The sequence below is a fragment of the Jaculus jaculus genome, chromosome 2, assembly GCF_020740685.1.
Source record: "Jaculus jaculus isolate mJacJac1 chromosome 2, mJacJac1.mat.Y.cur, whole genome shotgun sequence".
Lineage (NCBI taxonomy): Eukaryota > Metazoa > Chordata > Mammalia > Rodentia > Dipodidae > Jaculus > Jaculus jaculus.
The window spans coordinates 41814134-41832587 of record NC_059103.1 but is presented as its reverse complement, the minus strand read 5'-3'; the positions used below and the strand labels follow the sequence as shown (position 1 = coordinate 41832587).

Below are 18454 nucleotides of genomic sequence, written 5' to 3'. Positions count from 1 at the left end.
GAAGTTAATGAGAATTGCACATGCACGTCCTTCCCATAAAAAAAAAAAAAATGCATGTAGGTATGTCTAATTAAAGCTCCTTGTCGCTGTTATTGTTTACTTTTGAGACAAAGGTCTTACAGTGTAGCTAAGCCAGGCTTGCCTACAAATTTTTTATCTTCCTTCTCAGCCTCCCAAGTGCTACTGGTGTGGGCCACCAGGCCAGGGTCCACGTTAGGCTTTCCACACAATGGAAAACTCCTGGTGTAGGGCTGGAGAGATTCCTCAATGGTTAAGGAGCTTGTCTGCAAAACCTGATGACCAGGGTTTGATTCCCCGGCACCCATGTAAAGCCAGATGCACAAAGTGGCGCATGCATCTAGAGTTTGTTCGTAGTAGCTAGAGGCCCTGATTCACCCATACTCACTCTCTCTCTATGTTGTATCTCTGTGCTTGCAAATAGATAATTTTTTTTTAGCTAGGCTAGAGAGATTGCTTAGAGGTTAAGGTGTTTACCTGTGAAGCCTAAAGACTCAGGTTTGACTCTCCAGATCCCACTAAGCCAAACGCTCAAAGGCAAGGCAAGCACAAGGTCTCACATGCCCACTAGGTGGCACAAGTGTCTGGATTTTGAGTGCAGTGGTTGAGGCCCTGGCATGCCAGTTCTCTCCCTTCCTCCCCCGCCCTCCCTCCCTCTCTCTCCCTCTCTCTCCCTCTCTCTCTCTCTCTCATAAATATTTTAAAAAAGAACAAAGATGCCTTAAAGATGTCACTCTGGGCAACAGAGAAACCTCTGAATGCGTTAGCTGTCCGCAAGACAACAGTCCAGGGACGCACAGTGAGTGCATCTTGGGTTCCTTTGCAACATTCTCAGGCACGCAACCAGCCTTGCAGATGCCCAAGGAAGCAGTATTAAAGACCACATACCACACACACTCTATGTTGAAGCTCCCAGAAGCTTTAGGTTGAGAGTAAAGCCAATGCTTTTGCAAAGAAGACGGAGAATGAGAGAAGATGGGTTTAATGACAGAGACAAAGGGAAAGAGGGAAACCTCATCCTTCTTAGCATTTCCACAGTCAGCTCAGTCCAGATGGATCACTCAGAGCTGCTTAAAGATGCCAATGAAATCGACATCTTGTACTGTCCAGGTGCTCAGAAGATGGAGAACCACATCTTGGTTTGTACAACAGTGTCTAAGTCTTGGGAGAAAAAAAAAAAAAAAGACATTCAGCACAATGAGACGTGTTTTCACACAGAGGCCACCATGATTGGTGCTTACCTAGAAGGAGGGGTGAGGACAAAATGGGCAACAGAATCAAATGGCGGCATGCCTTCTTGAACGTTTGCTCTTCCCTCTGCTTTTTCTCTCCATTTCCAGAGAGCATGGGGGCTGGTCTCAGCTTTCCACTGGCAGGCGGTAGAATCTTAGACACCCAACCTGTGAGAGTCTCAACTTCTTTCCTTCCAAGTGGGAGCCGCACCACAGGCCTATGGGCGGAGTTGTGAGCATCTAAAAAGAATGGGGCTATTAGTGAGTCTAGTGAGATTGTGTGCTTTGAGAATGTAAAAGTATGGGCTGGAAAGGTGGCTTAGCAGTTAAGGTGCTTGCCTGCAAAGCCAAAGGACCCAGGTTCAGTTTCCCAGGACCCACATAAGACGTATGCACAAGGTAACATGTGCATCTGGACTTGATTTGCAGTGGCTAGAGGTCCTGGTGAACCCATTGTCTCTCTCCCTGTCTGTCTCTTCCTCAAATATAGTTAAAAACAAATTTTAATTAAAAAAAAAAAAAAGAAAATGGCCATGTGTGGTGGCACATGCCTTTAAAACCCAGCACTTGGAAGGCAGAGGTAGGAGAATTGCCATGAGTTCAAGGCCAGCCTGAGACTACATAGTGAATTCCAGGTCAGTCTGTAATAGAGTGAGAGCCTACCTCAACCCACCCTGACCCCCCAAAAATGTAAAGTACTTTTAAAAGCACAGGTTTTCAAAATCTAGGGAAAAAAATCATATGGTTTTTGAGGCATCATTTGTCAACTATTTCTCCCCAAAGTCTACCAATCCATCCACCACGTACACACACACACACACACACACACACACACACACACAGTTCTTTCATTCATTCATTAGCTCAACAAGTACTTTAGATGCCACTGTATGCAATCACTGTTTTAGGCATTGGGAATACATGTCCCTCTTGGAAATTTATATTTTTAGTGGAAGAAGGAAAATAAATAGGAAATAAAATGGGTTGTTGGTAACATATGGAAAATAAAGCATATCATGAAAACCTACACTTGTAAGAGATAGATGACACGTGTGTGTGTGAATGTGTGCACATGCATGTGTTTGTGTATCTAGATCATGCAGAAGGAGGATGCACGGGAGTGTAGGGGGCACTGGGACTTAGAGGTGAATGTCCACGTGTGTGTGAATTGGGAAGCAAGAACTAGGATGGGATTCTCTGACTTCTGAAAGAACATAGAACCCAAGACCATTTATTCTATGATTCATTGGTCTGGCTTTGTCTGGGTCAGAGAGAGAGTTTGAACAGTGTCTTGTGGGGCTCAGTGGTAGGTGGCCCAGTTATGGGAGGTTAAATAGGAATGGGGCTGAGGAATGCACCTGATGGAGCCCCTCCCTCCTCAATGCTGGGTGAAAACTGGGATGAGAAGAAGTGGCCCCTCCCTGGGAGCCTCTGCGTTCCTGGCTCTCTGCTGTCCTCACACTCAGCTCCTTAGAGGACACTGGCCTGGGAACTCTGCAGGTCCTATTGCCATATTGTCTTCTTCAGGAGTTGAGAGAATGGGCTCTTCTCATCACCCTGGCCCTAGCCAGGCCTCAGTTCACCTGGGCTCACCTGGAGTGGGCTGCCCCCATGAATAGTATGGCTCTGATTCTGAGAGTAACAACTTCTAAAAACCTCAGGAGATGGTAGACCCTCTCTGTGGCAACTATTATCAACAAAACCCCTTCTGAGTCTCAGTTTCCACATCTGTAAAATGAGTATAACCGTGATGAACCTAAGTACTACTCATGGTAATAATAATGCACACTACACGGAAAGATGCGTCATAGTCCAGCACAACACTAATTACTTCCTGTACACCATCTCCTTCATCTTAACAAAACTCCATAAATATTATTATTGTACCCATTTGCCTTAGCCCACTCTCTGTTGCTACCATAGATAACTCAGGTCAGATGACTTATCAGGAAAAGAAGTTATTTGGCTCACAGTGTCTGAGGCAGGAAGTGCCCAGTTGGGTGTTATCTGGCAAGGGCAGATGGGCAAGCTGGCACAGTGGGACAAGGTAAGCATGGGAGCAGCCATGCTCAGCGACGCACCCTCTTATAGAGACGAATCCAGTCCTGGGGCAAAGGCTTCAAGTCCACTGGAGAACTTTGTCACCCCTTGCTGGCAACCTCCAATGACAATCAACTTTCAACATGAGTTTCAGAGGGGCCAGACCATAGTGAAGCCATAGCACCGTGACAGATGAGGTACCTGGGTTGAAAAACATTGTCCCAAGTCACATGACTCCAAAGCAAATCGCTCTTCAAAGCTAAGGGGTTTAAATAGAATGTGTACATCAATTGTGGGCTGGGGAGATGATTCAGAGCTTTAAAACACTTGCTTGCAAAGCCTGATGACCTGGGTTTGATTCCCCAGTACCCACATAAAGCCAGATATACAAAGTGGCACATGCATCTGGAGTTCATTTGCAATAACAAGAGGTCCTGGCACGCCCATGCACGCACTCACTCTCTCTTATATGTAAATAAATAAAACTTTAGGGCTGGAGAGATGGCTTAGCGGTTAAGCGCTTGCCTGTAAAGCCTAAGGACCCCGGTTCGAGGCTCGGTTCCCCAGGTCCCACGTTAGCCAGATGCACAAGGGGACGCACGCGTCTGGAGTTCGTTTGCAGAGGCTGGAAGCCCTGGCGCGCCCATTCTCTCTCTCTCCCTCTATCTGTCTTTCTCTCTGTGTCTGTCACTCTCAAATAAATAAATAAATAATGAACAAAAAAAATAAATAAAACTTTAAAAAAAGATTTCTAGATTCCAAAACTGAGGAAACAGAACCCAGTTTATGTACGGAAGTGCGACAAAAGATACAGAGAAGAGACAAGGGGGCCATTCGAGGAGCCAGCACTGCATGGCAACCAGCCCTCACCACAGCATTCGGGGGGCAGCAGGCAGTGTACTGTGAGTGATTTTGAGACAATGTCCATCTAAGGAGGTCAGAGCATTCATGACTATGCTGGTGACAGCAGGATGACATCACTGTCTTCTCTTTGGCTCTCAATTCTCTGGGATCACGCCTTTCGCTCACAACCCTGTCAACTGGCTAAGATGATTGCAACAGATCCAAGCTTCCACTCTGTCCATTTCTCTCATGTCTGAAAGAATGTCCCTATGCCATGCCTCAAGGAAAGTTCTAGAAATCCCACATGACATTGGCTCACATGAATATGGCCCAGAGGTCCCAGATGGATGGATGTTGTCCCCAGATCCATCCCTTAGGTGCCCACGGCCACTGTTCACAAAGGAGAGGGCACTGGGCAGGCCACTCAGCAGACGTCAAACGCCTGTCTTTCCCACTGCCAGAAAGGCTCCCCCCCACCCCCAGTTCTCTGGAGCCCCTGCATTGATTTGAAAATGTTAGGCCAAAATTCATTTACTGAGTCTTGGGTGTATATATATATATATTATATTGCATGTTTTAAGGTCCAAGAATACTTCTTTGAACTTAAGCAACGTTGCCTTTAAATGCTAGTTGGGAAATCCTAAAAGGGAATGCTGTGAAAGGGTCAGAGAAAGAACTAGTCAGATTGAAAAATCCAAGGAATTAAAAAAAAAAAAAACAGGACAGACAGGAAACTGATAAGAGAAGAAGGCGGCCTTCAGCATACAGAACATACTGGATGCCTTACTCCAGGTCAGGGGAAGATCCTGGAATGAAGCCCGAGCTGAGGGCTAAAGAGAAAGGAAAATTCCTGGCTCCTTCCCCAGAAGATGTTCTCACTTTTAGCCTTATGAAACCTGTAGTCCTGATGCAGAGTGACCTGCCTTAAAGCCTGTTCTCCCAACATAAGCTATGTGATCTTAGCAGGAGAGTATGCAATTCACTAACCAACCAGGACATCTCTGAAAATAACAGGGGTGCTACTGACCATTTCAAGGGGGGAGCACAGAGTAAAGATCTCTAGACTCTCCCTCCTGTGTGTGGAAATTTTCATTGCTATGTAGAAAAAAAAATGAAAATGCTATCATGGCTGAAGAGTTCTCAGATATGACATTAAAAGCGTTTGTGAATGGAGTTCTACTCAGCGGTAAAGAAAAATGAAGTTATGAAATTTGCAGAAAAATGGATGGACCTGGAAAGGATTATACTAAGTGAGGTAACCCAGACCCAGAAAGCCAACCGCCACATGTTCTCTCTCATATGTGGATCCTAGCTACAGATGATTAGGCTTCTGCATGAGAAGGAAAATACTTAGTAGCAGAGGCCAGTAAGTTAAAAAGGAGACATAAAGGGAAGAGAAAGGAAGGGAGGAGGATACTTAATAGGTTGATATTGTATATATGTAATTACAATGATTGTAATGGGGAGGTAATATGATGGAGAATGGAATTTCAAATGGGAAAGTGTGGGGGTGGGGAGGGAGGGAATTACCATGGGATATATTTTATAATCATGGAAAATATTAATAAAAATTTAAAAAAATAAATAAATAAAAGCATTTGTGAAAGAAAAAATGACATACTAAGCTTTAGTCAAACTTGGAAATTCTCTTGAAGACAGCAGTAAACAAATGACAAACTGAGCCACAGGGAGAATTTACAAATGGAATATCCCAATTCCACTTTGGGCTATTTGATAATTTTTTTATTTACCTGAAAGAGAGAAAGAAACAGAGAGAGAAAGAATGAGCATACCAGGGCCTCTAGCCACTGCAAACAAATTCCAGATGCATGTGCCACCTTGTGTAAACCAAAGGCTTTAAGTAGGTACTGGGGAATTGAACCTGGATCCTTAGGCTTAGCAAGCAAGCTCCTTAAGCCATCTCTCTAGGCTCTAATTTAGCTATTTAAAATAAGGCTGTGATGAACATTTGATTGGCAGTATTGATATGAGTATGCAGTTTCATTTCTTTGCTATTATTGCTGGGTCACAGGGCAATGAATTAGCTGATCTTCTCCACAGAAACCAGCACAGGAGATGAAAGCGCATAACAGGGGGTGGATGGACAGATAGATGATGGAAGGAGCCATGTAGGTTTTAGAAACTGGTTCATTGACTTACACAAACAAGTCCCATGAGCTGCCATCTACAAACCGGAGACCCGGGGGAGATGGTGGCATAATTCAGTCCAGCTCCGAAAGTCTAAGAACCAGGAAATCCTATATGAAGGCAGAAGATGGATGCCTAAGCTCAGAAAGGAAACAAACGTGTCCTTCCTCTTCCTCTGTCTCCGCATTCCATTCAACCAATAGGCTGAACCCAGACCCCAGCCAGCCATGGAGAGGGTGAGCTTAACTGTTGCTCTCTCCTACAAATAGCCACATGCACACTCCTAGAAACAATGTTTCCCAGCTCTCTTGGGACTCCTTTATCTCAGTCCATCTGAGCTCTAAATTCTTCAAGACAGGCAGATTAACTTAAAAAAAAAAAAAAACTGCCAAACTTTTAAAAATGGCTTTACTATAATACCCTTCTATCAGCAATGTAAGTGAGCCATAAGTATCTATATAATACATCATACAGTCTATACAAAGCAGCATGCTATCTAGTATTTTCATTTTAAGCAAAGGAGTTTATTTAAATAAGACACTGACTTGAAGGGAAAATGATCTAGGATACTTTTTTTTTTTTTTTTTTGGTAATTTCTCCCTATTTAGAGACAGACTTTCCTAAATGTAACAGCTACATACAAAAAAAGTTATAAAATTGTTGTTAGTTTTACATTGATAAATGAAAGCCACTAAAATTCTTCAAACAAACAAGGCGTGTAAGGATTTTTATGTTGTTGAGTTTTGGGTGTATTTTGTTGTTAAAACAAGGAGAGCAAAAGAACTTACCAGAATATAAAGATAAGAACTAAATAAGCAGAGCACTAATGGAGAAGAGGGGATATTTCCGCAGAATCAGTGCTTTCCCCCATATCATCTCCATTTGATGTCAACCAAAACATAACATTGGTCATTAAGTTAAAAAAAAATAAAAGAAAATGAAAATGAAAGGAAGGAAGGAAGGAAGGAAGGACAATATGGGCTGGAGAGATGGCTCAGAAGTTAAGGGCACTTGCTTGCAAAGCTTGCTGGCCTGGGTTCAAATCCCCAGTACCCTCATAAAACCAGACACTCCAAGCGGTGCATATGACTAGAAGTGGCAAGAAGCCCGGTCACATCCATACTGTCTACAATAAATAAATGAATAAATACTTTTGAAAACAGCACAGTGTGCTTATGCACACACACACACACACACACACACACACACACACACACCAGTGACTTTACGTACAATAAAGGAATAATGAAAGAATCAAGAAACCTATACTGTACTAGTGAGGGGGTGGTGGAACCAAATTACAACTTTCTAACTGAGACTGTATTCTTGGTGTATAACAACATTGCGGAGGAAAGTAGCAGGTTCCCTTTTTAGCAGACACCTCCCGTCTGCTGCGGTGTGGGGCGCACATCAATCGTATCTCCATCTTCCATTTGCAACTGTGCACGCGTGTCTGTGTTACTGACTGGCTGCCTATCGCATTGGAATCCAGCTGTCCTCACAATAGGCGTGCCTTCATTTTCTAAGTGGTCTGTGCCCCTTAACCTTCAACTGCGCCATAGAACCAGCCTGCCCTGCCACCTTCAAATTAATACGACCGTGTTCTCGGCGTTGGCTACTTCCTTGGGCTTTTTGTCAGCCAAGGCGAGTGCTGGACTCTCCTCAGCTGCCACTTCACCAAAGAGGTCCCAGGACCATGCTGAGGGAACACACAAGCTGTACCCCATGCTGCCTTTTGCATTTCAGCTCGTTTAGTGGATGAGGTCCCCATTATGCCCATTTCAATCTTACTTTGCATTTCTTTTAATTTTTTTTGTTTATTTTTATTTATTTATTTGACTGTGACAGAGAGAGAGAGAAAGAGAGAAAGAGAGAGAATGGGCGGGCCAGGGCTTCCAGCCACTGCAAACGAACTCCAGACGTGTGCGCCCCCTTGTGCATCTGGCTAACGTGGGTCCTGGAGAATGGAGCCTCGAACCAGGGTCCTTAGGCTTCATAGGTAAGCACTTAACCGCTAAGCCATCTCTCCAGCCCACTTTACATTTCTTTGATGACTAATAACGAATCGTTTTCACGTGCATCCTTGTAATTGAACTGTCTGTTTTAACTGATTTTATCCTAGATCTTTGTGTATGGTGGACACAAATACTTTGTTCTGAGAACATTTTTTTCTAGGTTTCAGTTATACATTTTTTTCTTTAAACGAGCACAGGTTTTTCACTCTCTGTGAGCGTGTGTATGTATGTGTGCGTGCGTGTGTGCATGCACGTGTGTGTATGTGTGTGTGTGTGTGTGATGTGAGCATGCACGTGACACAACTTGTTTATGTCAGGGCTCACGTGTGGAGATCAGAGGACAGCTGTCAAATTAGGTTTCACCTTTTACCTTGTTTGAGGCAGGGTCTCTGGTTGTTGGCTGCTGCATTTGCCAGACTAGCTGGCCCAGGCACTTCCTGTCTTGGACTCCCTTCTCACACTAGACACACAACGAGATTACAGATGTCAGTGCTACAGCAACTGGCTTTGTATGGATTCTGGGGCTCAGGACAACATCCACTGAGCCATCTCCTCACCCCAAGATTTTCAATTGTGACAGAACCTATCTATTTTTCTTTTTTTGCTTTATGATTAGTTTCTGTGTCTTGCTTAAGAAATTATTGTTTACCCACTAGTAGTAAAAATGTTCTTTTATGCTTTTTAATTTTTGTTGTGGCAAGCTCAACAGACTGGCCTTTTTTTATGATAGAGAGTGAGAGAGCGAGAGAGAATAGGCACGCCAGGGCCTCCAGCCACTGTAATCAAGCTCCAGATGCATGTGCCACCTTGTGCGCATGTGCAACCTTGCATGCTTGCACCACTTTGTGCCTCTGGCATACATGGGATCTGAAAAGGCTAACATGGGTCCTTAGGTTTTGTAGGCAAGTGCCTTACCTGCTAAGCCACCTCTCCAGCTCCTCCAAGATATTTTTATAGAAGCTTTATAAATCCACGTGTGCTGGTACACTCCTTTAATCCCAGCACTCGGGAGGCAGAGGTAGGAGGATTGCTGTGAGTTCGAGGCCAGCCTGTGACTACCAAGTGATTTCCAGGTCAGCCTAGGCTAGAGTAAGACCCTACCTCAAAAAAAGCAAATATAGAAGCTTTATAATTTCAACTATTATATTTAGGCCTTTGACCCAACTTCAGTTAAGCCTTGCATATGGCATGAAATAGGGGTTCACATCCAGATTTTCCCCACATGACTGTTTTGTTCTTTTGGCATTTTTTTTAAATTATTTATTTATTTATTTATTTGAGAGCGACAGACACAGAGAGAAAGACAGATAGAGGGAGAGAGAGAGAATGGGCGCGCCAGGGCTTCCAGCCTCTGCAAACGAACTCCAGACGCGTGCGCCCCCTTGTGCATCTGGCTAACGTGGGACCTGGGGAACCAAGCCTCGAACCGGGGTCCTTAGGCTTCACAGGCAAGCGCTTAACCGCTAAGCCATCTCTCCAGCCCTCTTTTGGCATATTTTTTGATAAGATTTTTTCCCTCATAACTTGCCTTTCATAACTTAGCTGAAACTCAATGGGCACTATTGGTGTGCATGCATTTCTGGAAGCTACATTCTGTTCCTTTGGTTTTATTTGTTTATGCCAACATCACCCTGCCTTTCAGTATTGCAGGTTTCCAAGTAACTCTTAAAACCAAGTGGCTTAAGTTGCTAATATAACTTTTCTTCTCAATATTGTTTAGTCCACTCTATGTCATATTTCTATATAATTTTAGAATAAACTTGTCAGTTTCTACCAACCACACACGTTAGCAGCAGTGTTCAATCTACAGCTGAACGTGGAGAAAAGACACCTTAAAGACACTGAGCAGCCCATTCCTTACATTTAGTTAGTTATTTAATGTCTTAGTAATGATTAATAATTGTTACGTCTCATATGCAAAAAAATAACATTTGTTTACGAAATATAGCTTCTATGATTACTAGATGTAGAACTTCAAAGAATGAAAGCATCACTCATTCACTTTATCAACAAATGGTCACATAGAAGTAAAGCAGTGTGGGCTGGAGAGATGGCTCAGTGGTTAAAGGCACTTGTTTAAAAAGATTGACAGCCTGAGTTTGATTCCCAATGCAAAGTCAGATGCACAGAGTGGCGTATAAGTCTGGAGTTCATTTGCAGTGGCAGGAGGGCCTGGTATGGCCATGTTCTCTCTCTTTCTCCCTCCCTCCCTTGCTCTCTCTTTCTCTCTTCTCTTTCTCCTCATCTTTCTCTCTCAAATAAATAAATAAAATATTTTTTAAAAAGAAACAAAACAATGTAGCTGATACTTATCTAGTCGATAAGATTATTTGCTCCTTGGGAATATGAGATTCTTCGGCTAGATTTAAACAACTCGTAGCCAATTTTCATACCAGGTTGAACTCTCTAACATTCTTTCTTCATAGATTCATAACATTTTTATTAAGTGCCTACAATATGTATAGCTTTGGCCAGATGCTGTGTTGAAAATAAAGATAAAACACGATTCCACTCATGAATATGTTTGTTTCATGGGTAGAAGGAACACTAGAAATGGAGGAATAAAAAGACAAGGTACCTATTGCAAGTAGCAAACTTTCTCCCTCCGTTTTGATAGAGGACCCCCCTTGGAGTGATGTCATCATTCACCTTACCAACAACTAGCACCCATGACCAGATACCAGCACTGTTCCCCAAGGCGCTTCCACCACCCCCAGCTCAACCATGCATGCCACGCACGGGGAGGAGCAGAGCATATGACTAGCTACAGGCGTCCCCAGGGGCTGTGTGCACTTCCTGTCTTGCACCAATAACTAGCCCTTTGCCCATTTGAAAACCTATGTAGAAGTCTTGCTGAACTATTTTTGTCTTTGGCATCTGAAATAGTCTCAGAGAAACTTCCATTTTATCAGAACAATCAAAGAAACTTAAATTCTTGCAAGCTCAAGCCTGGTCCCAAAACACTTTAAAAGACTCACGATATCTCTCGGCCAAATTTTACTCGTTTTCCAAGACTCGGCTTTCCTGGCTCTTAGACTTTCAGAGCTGGACTGAATTATGCTACCATCTCCCCCGGGTCTCCGGTTTGTAGATGGCAGCTCATGGGACTTGTTTGTGTAAGTCAATGAACCAGTTTCTAAAACCTACGTGGCTCCTTCCATCATCTATCTGTCTCTCTGATGACAACCTGCTGCCTGTGCTGAGGTATTATGGGACTGTGCTTAACTCTGCCTTAACTTGTGATTAGCTGGGTTATGAGTGTGGTAAAGCACTAAATAAAACAGTGTCTTCGGCACACATGGCATTCCCTCACTGACGTGAACAGCCCAAGGCCAGCAAGGCAGTCCCCAAGGGAGCCATCCTCTTTTACTTTTCTAACTGGTGGGTGGTCCTAATCCACAAGGTCACATCATGATCCAAAAAGACAGCTTGGGCTGGAGCGATGGCTTAGCAGTTAAGGTGCTTGCCTGCAAAGCCAAAAGACCCAGGTTCGATTTCCCTAGGATCCATGTAAACCAGATGCACAAGATGGCACATGCGTCTGGAGTTCATTTGCAGCAGCTGAAGGCCCTGGCATACCCATTGTCTCTCTCTCCTCTCCTCTCTCTCTCTCTCTCTCTCTCTCTCTCTCTCTCTCTCACACACACACACACACACACATGAATAAATAAATAAGATATGTTGTTTTTAAAAAGGACCCTTGGGGGGGACTGGGGAAATAGCTTAGTGGTTACAGCATTTGCCTGTGAAGCCTAAGGAGTGGGGTTCAATTCCCCAGGACCCACATAAGCCAGATGCATAAGGGGGCATATGTGTCTGGAGTTTGTATGCAGTGGCTAGAGGCCCTGGCGCGCCCATTCTCTTTCTCGCTCACAAATAATTAAATAAAATATTTTTTAAAAAGAAAGAAACACACACCTATACCACTATGATTGGTAGATATACAAAACTCACTGACGCAGATTTCTTGAAGCTGCTAAGAACTCAGTATTAAAATAGACATAAAACAAAGTCTCCAGTGATCATGAAAACAAAAAAAGACAGCTGGAGGGCTGGAGAGATGGCTTAGCCATTAAGGCACTTGCCTGCAAAACCTAAGGACCCATGTTCCACTTTCTAGATCCCATGTTAGCCAGATGCACAAAGGTGAGGCAAGCGCAAGGTCACACATGCCCACTAGGTGGCACAAGCGTCTGGAGTTTGATTGCAGTGGCTGAGGCCCTGGTGTGCCAATTCTCTATCTCCCTCTGTCTCTTGCTCTCCCTCCCTCTGTCTCTTGCTCTCCCTCCCCACCCCCCACAAAAAAAAAAAACAGCTGGAAATGCATCTGTCAGGTCCACAGTGTGGAAACTAGGCTGGGGAAAAGGTGAGCAGTCCCTTCTGGCAGTGTTCTCAGGTGTCCGACATGATGCTTCCACTTATATTAGACCAGCCAGAAGCTGATCAGGGGACCACGAATGGTTAAAGATGCCTGGGGGCTGTCACTTTTCTCCTGGGCAGCAACACTGCAGCTGAAGAAGGAATGGACCCAGACAGGACACCAGTGCTTCCTGCCGAGCTGCGTTTAAGCCACAGAACACATTGCCTGGTTGTCTGTCTGTATTCCAAGAATGTGTACTCTGAGGGCCTGGTACAGGACCTGGAATGCAGTTGAGGCTCCAGAAAATGTTACCACCATATGCACTGAGTTTGACCATGCAGACAGGAGTTACACTGACCATCAGTGTATACCCTGAGAAGTTTTCACATGCAAATATATCTGTATAACCACCCCCCACATCAAGAGGTATAGATCATTGCTAGAAGGTTCCTGCATGCCCCTTCCCAGCTACCTCCTCTCCAAAGGAACCACTGTTCTGGCTTCTCTCATCTCACTGGCTTTGCCTGCCCTTGAACTTCCTTTAAAGGAGATCATAAGACACTCCACATTTCAGCTAAATCAAGTAATGATATCTAAGATCAGTGACCATTTGTTCCAGAGTTTTCTGGGTTAGTTTCCACTGCAAATAGGTTGTTATACAAACTTACTTTTTGTTTGTTGTTTGGGGAGATGGGGTCATGTTATATTGCAGAGTCGGCCTCCACCTTGCCAATCTTCTGTCTCAGCGTCCTAAGTGCTACAATTCCAGATGGATATCACCATGCCTGGCCAGTTACATTTAGAATATAGTCTTGGGCAGCATAATAATGTTTCAATTGTAAGAACCACAGAGATAGTGATGGTCCTGTAAGATTTTGTTACATAACGATGCCATTGTTGACTCAGTTTGCAAAGCCCCAGTCTATGATGTTCACACACCAAAAATATCATCTAATGATGCATTTCACACATCAGGTTCCCAGGGCTAAGAAACATGTGCATGCCATGGTTCCTAAGTGACATTGCCGAAGCTGGCCACAGATACTATATAGCTTGAGATGGTTTGACTCAGATGCCTCCCATAAACTCATGTGTCTCCAGTTGGCAATTTGGGAGGTGGAAAATTACTGGAGGAGGTGTGTTTCTGAGGGCAGCTTAGGGGGTGTTATACATAACCAGCTCCCCCTTGCCAAAACTTAGTCCACTTTCTTATTGCTTTCTGCCAGCTGCCGAGGCATCTATTATACCATCTTTTAAAAAAATATTTTAGTTATTTATTTGAAAGAGAAAGAGAGAAGGCAGAGAGAGAGAGAGAGAATGTCAGGGCCTGTAGCCACTGCAAACAAACTCCAGATATGTGTACCACCTTATGCATCTGGCTTCACATGGGTCCTGGGGAATCAAACCTTGGGCCTTTGGCTTTGTTGGCAAGTGCCTTAACTGCTAAGCCATCTCTCTAGCCCAATGGTACCATCTTCTTTTTTGAGGCAAGCCCAACAGGCTGACCTTTTTTTTAAAATGTGAGAGAGTAAGAGTGAGAGAGAAAATTGGCATGCCAGGGCCTCTAGCCACTATAACCAAAATCCAGCTGCCTGAGCTACCTTGTCCACACATGTGACCTTGCACATTTGCATCATCTTGTGTGTCTGGCTTACGTGGGATCTGAAAAGTTGAACATGGGTCCTTAGGCTTCACAGGCAAGCACCTTACCCACTAAGTCATCTCTCCAGCCCACCAACTCTACCATCTTTTACCTGCCATCATGAATCTTCCCCTTGAGACCATAAGCTTAAATAAACTCTTTCCTCCCATCAGCTGTTTTGCGTCAGGTATTCTACCCAACATCAGGAAGGAAACTCCAACATAGCCCAACTCCCTTTCATCTGAACTACTCAGTGCAATCAAGTTCTCATCTGCCCTCATGTTTTGTTTTTTTTTTAAAAAAAAAAAGAAGCCTTGAAACATCACCTCTATCCAGCCTGTCATTGCAGGTTTAGGTGTGCCAGGGTGGCAATGTGGGGTTCATGGGGCTGCTGATGGCAATGGTACATAAAGCAAAGCTGGCAAAGGAGAGGAACAAGCTCCAGGCTAGCCATCTGAAACACCTGCAGCCACCCAGCGTGACGCCATGGGCCCTTCCCAACAACCCAGCTGGAGGACTCCTGCCTCCGCACCCCTTCCACAAGGAAGCACCACCCTGTTTGCTTTTGCGGCGCTCAGCTCCTTTGCAATTGGCCAGAACCAGAAAATGGGTCCTGGCTTTGTTCATCAAGCCCAACAGGATGTGGCCAAAGCTTGGCAGAAGTGTGAGGCACAGACAAAAGGCTGTCAGAGCCGATCTGATGAAACGCAGCGAGGATTTGTAGCAGGCGTGGAGCATCAGCCTCTCATGTGAAAATGACCCCATTCTTCCTGGAACCCCTCACCCCTCAAATATGTTCTGCCACGTGTCAGGCTTTGACCATAATTGAGAAGTTGACAGGGAAAAGGAAGAGGGAGCACATGAGCAGGAGAAAAGCAGGGGGACCCCATCAGGATGCGGGTGCATTTACAGGGAAATGCAAATATGTGGGAAGGATAAGAGGAAATTAAGTTCTCTCTTCCTTCCCCTCTATAGCTCACAAAATGGTGGGGTACCACTACATGTCCCCAGGGGCAGAACTCAAGGCCACTATCCAATGCCAGAAGTCTCAGGTCCATTGGGAGGCAGCTCAGCCCCATACCCGAGGCAATTGTGAGGTGGGGTCTTCCCATTCGGGGAACTTCTCCTGACCCAACCTGTGTCCCCTCCCTTTATTCCTTCTCCCTTTTCCACATTGTAGTTCCAAGACCTCCCAGTTCAGCTTTGTAGAGTTGTAACTGGTTAGCTTTTCTATCCCTTTTGTAACATTATACCTGGCAGAAATAACTCCAGGGAAGGATTTATTCAGGCTCACAGTTTCAGAGGATTTAGCCCACCATGATGGAGAGGCATGGTGTAATCATTCATGTCATAGTGAGCCAGGCCACATATTTTTTAATACATTTATTTATTTGCAAGGAGAGAGATAGAGAATGAATGGGCGTGCCAGGGCCACTAGCCACTGCAAACAAATTGCAGACACACACACACCATTTTGTGCACCTGGCTTTACATGGGCACTGGGGAATCGAACCTGGGTTGTTAGGCTCTGCAAGCAAGTGCCTTAACCACTGAGTAATCTCTCCAGCCCCACCTTTTGTTTTTAAGTTGCCCCCTTTCATTCATTTTCCTCTAACCTATGAAATAGTGCCACCTATGTTCAGGGTGAGTCTTTCCTCTTCAGTTCATCTCTCTGGAAACTCTATCACAGACACACCAGTGCTGTTGTTTTTTTTTAATTTTTTTTTCTTTTTTTTTCTTTTTATTTATTTATTTGAGAGTGACAGACACAGAGAGAAAGACAGATAGAGGGAGAGAGAGAGAATGGGCGCGCCAGGGCTTCCAGCCACTGCAAACGAACTCCAGACGCGTGCGCCCCCTTGTGCATCTGGCTAACGTGGGACCTGGGGAACCAAGCCTTGAACCGGGGTCCTTAGGCTTCACAGGCAAGCGCTTAACCGCTAAGCCATCTCTCCAGCCCCAGTGCTGTGTTTCACCATTGCCTAGGTGCCTCTGCTTTTTTTTCATGTTTTAAAGCTTTTTTAGTAACAGCTTCCATAAATATAAATCATATACCATGATCATAATCCTCTCCCACTACCCTCCCTTTCCCCCTCGCCAAATCCTAAGCAATTCTAAAGCCACACAAATTGACAATGGAGATTAACATCACAAGTCAATGTGATGGCTTTTCCTGGAACCGATGTCCTTCCCCACAGTGACTGCTAGGTTGTCTTCAGTGGTCACCAATACTCAACTGGCAGCTTTTCCTTTGCATTCATAAGCATAAAAGTTTGGTTAATCAAGGTAACAATGCTCCAAAGGAGCCAGGCATGGTAGCACACACCTCTAATCCCTGCACTTGGAAGGTAGAGGTAGGAGGATCGCTGTGAGATCAAAGCCACCCTGAGACTATATAGTGAATTCCAAGTAAGTCTGAGCTAGAGCAAGACCTTACCTCAACAAAAGGGGGAAGGCATGGAGAGATGACTCAGCAGTTAAGGCGTTTTCTTGCAAAGCCAAAGGACTCAGATTTGATTCCCCAAGACCTGTGTAAGCCAGATGCACAAGGTGGAGCATGCATCTAAAATTCATTTGCAGCGGCTGGATGCCCTGGTGTGCCCATTCTCTCTCTCTCTCTCCTCCCTCACCTTCTCTCTCTCTGCCTCTTGCTCTCTCTCAAATAAATAAAAAATAATAATATTTTAAAAAAATACTCCCAAGGGAACTCAGAGTCATAACATAAAAACCAAACCAGGATTAGGGCGCCTTCCTTATCTCACAGATGATTCATCTTCCTAAGGCCAGCCAGGTGATGCACTGCACTTCTCATCAAAGAGACACAAAGAAGTTTAATCTCCACCAAGACACTGGAATATGCCACAGTGTGATACTGGAGGGGCAATTTCTGACCTGTGCCCTATGCAAATGTGTCTCACCTTTCAAGTTCCCCTCAAGATGAAGTCCATCACCTCAAAACTCATGTGCTGAGGGGCTAGAGATATGTCTTAGTGGTTAAGGTGCTTGCCTGCAAAGCCTAAGAACTCATGTTTGAATCTCCAGGTACCTCATAGCCAGACACACAGTGACACAAGCATGCAATGTCACACATTCACACAAGGGGGCGCACATGTCTGGAGTTTATTCGCAGTGGCTGAAGGCTTGGTGTGCCCATTCTCTCACCCTCTCTCCAGCTCTCTCTGCCTCTGTCTCTCTCCCTCTATCTTCTATCTCTCAAAAAAAATTAGACTCTTTTATAAAAAACAATTCATGTGTTGAACCCCTAAACTGGTACAGTATTTGGAAACAAAGACTTTAAAGAGATAATGAAGGCAGAATGAGGTCCTGTGAGCAAATCCAGTATATTTAGTATTCTTATAGGAAAGGGAAGAGACTCCAGGAACTTGCATGGAGGAAAAGCCATGTGAGGTCACAGTGAGAAGACAGCTGTTTCAGTTGCTTTTGGTTGCTGGGACAAGCAGTCAACCAGAAGCAGCTTATGAGAGGAAAGGGTTTATTTCAGGCTTACAGGTTACAGGGGAAGCTTCATCATGGTGGAGGAGGCTGACTCACTTCCTCACATATCCATAAGCACGGAGATGGAAACCAACACCACTAAGCACTACTTGCCAGAGCTCAAGCTGGCTCTCTACCCATCTAGTAGGGCTGAACTCAAGATCTGTCCTCACCCCTGTGACACACTTCCTCCAGCAAGGCTCTAGCTGCTGAAGACTAATTAGGAGGCTTAGTCAAAAATACCTGGGTCTGGGCTGGGGAAATGGCTTAGTGGTTAAAGTGTTTGCCTGCAAAGCCTAAGGACCCTGGTTCGATTTCCCAGGACTCACATAAGCTAGATGCACAAGGGGGTGCATGTGTCTGGAGTTCATCTGCAGTGGCTGGAGGCCCTGGTGTGCCTATTCTCTCTTTCTATCTGCCTCTTCCTCTCTCTATCAAATAAATAAATAAATAAATAAATAAATAAATAAATAAATAAATAAAATCAATATTTAAACAAAAAAAAGAAAAAAATACCTGTGTCTATGGGGAATATACATTTACATTCAAATCACCACAATAGCCATCTGAAAGTCAAGGATGGAAAAGGAACTGACTGCTGGAACCTTGACCTTGGACAGCTACCCCAGAGCTGTAAGAAGTAAATGTCTGTTTCTAAGCC

At 44.5% G+C, this 18454-nt stretch overlaps 1 long non-coding RNA gene across 1 annotated transcript; it reads right to left on the bottom strand.

Moving 5' to 3' along the window:
• Positions 1-1064: 1064 nt before the first annotated feature.
• Positions 1065-3433, bottom strand: LOC123458525. Its single transcript, XR_006635707.1, has 3 exons — positions 3332-3433; positions 1260-1490; positions 1065-1179 (listed from the first exon to the last, which is right to left on the bottom strand). It is a non-coding gene; the product is annotated as an uncharacterized LOC123458525 (long non-coding RNA).
• Positions 3434-18454: the final 15021 nt, after the last annotated feature.